The following is a 218-nucleotide window of genomic DNA, read 5'->3' on the forward strand; positions in this document are numbered from 1 at the left end:
CTCAAATTCCCAGGTGGCCTTGCTCTAGGGAGCAGCTGCCTTCATGCAGCAAGTTTTATATATCAGTTTTCTCCTGCTAAAATCTTCTCCCTCCTTCTCTGCAAGAAAAACACTGAAGACAATGTGGGGAGGAATGTTTACAGTGCAGACATGCTCTAGTGCTAAGGCAAGAACACCTCCTGACAAGCTTCCTGCTCCTGTCAGCAGCAGAATTACTG

This window comes from Fulmarus glacialis, unplaced genomic scaffold (genome assembly GCF_000690835.1).
Source record: "Fulmarus glacialis isolate BGI_N327 unplaced genomic scaffold, ASM69083v1 scaffold2831, whole genome shotgun sequence".
Lineage (NCBI taxonomy): Eukaryota > Metazoa > Chordata > Aves > Procellariiformes > Procellariidae > Fulmarus > Fulmarus glacialis.